The sequence below is a fragment of the Asparagus officinalis genome, chromosome 4 (genome assembly GCF_001876935.1).
Source record: "Asparagus officinalis chromosome 4, Aspof.V1, whole genome shotgun sequence".
Taxonomy (NCBI): Eukaryota; Viridiplantae; Streptophyta; class Magnoliopsida; order Asparagales; family Asparagaceae; genus Asparagus; species Asparagus officinalis.
The window spans coordinates 30,651,400-30,652,257 of NC_033797.1; positions in this window are offsets into that span (position 1 = coordinate 30,651,400).

Consider the following 858-nt stretch of genomic DNA (forward strand, 5'->3'; position numbering starts at 1 on the left):
GCATTGACGGGAGGGTTATTGGCATTGTGAGCTCCATCCCTATCCGTGTGCTCTTCTTCCTGAACAACCTGATTACGGTGACTTGGTTCACCTTGTTGGTTGCTTGGATTTGCTGTTCATGCATCTCTCTCATCTGCTGCATGGCCGTCTCCATCTCGAATTTAAAACTTTCTTTCTGCTTAGCCAAAGCGTCTTCAAGCATCTTGGCCATTTCTTCCGCGCTTATCATAAATGACTCGCGGGGTTGTCCTTCGCTGGACACTGTATTGTCCGATGCGACAGCAGAGCAGGAATCCGATTCTTCATCTTCCGAAGGCAATCTTGTCCGAACCCTACCATAAGTTCCTCGTGCGATGGCTCCGGACTGCAGACGGGTTACACGCCGGGACGCTTCCAGAAACGATTTGAGATCAATCTGTGTCGATGTCTCTTTGCTGGTCATGTTGGCGGTGACCTTCGGAAATTCTCCATCCTTAACCACTGTTCTTCTTTGCCGGAAGCGCCTATGCCTTGGTTTTGGCGTTTCGGTGCCGAGCCTTTCGAACACTGAAATTCTCTCGGGGACTCCCTTGATGCAGTTGCATTGAGACAGTACTGCCCGAATGAGCTTTGAACAAAGGCACTGAGTTTCTAGCCTTCGAGGACTTCTCTTTCTGGCTTTGCTCGTACCCCCAGCACGATAGTACAGCTCGTCAGTTTGAAAGTCAGAGCGACCTATCGTGTGTTGGCACGATTTCTCAGGTATAGCGTAATCATCATCAGATGATAACGTTTCCTTCTGAGGGAGAATTGCCTTCTTTGGGCTTTCAAAGGTTACCCGCCTCAAAACATGTCTTTTTGGGCATGAATTTTCGGCGT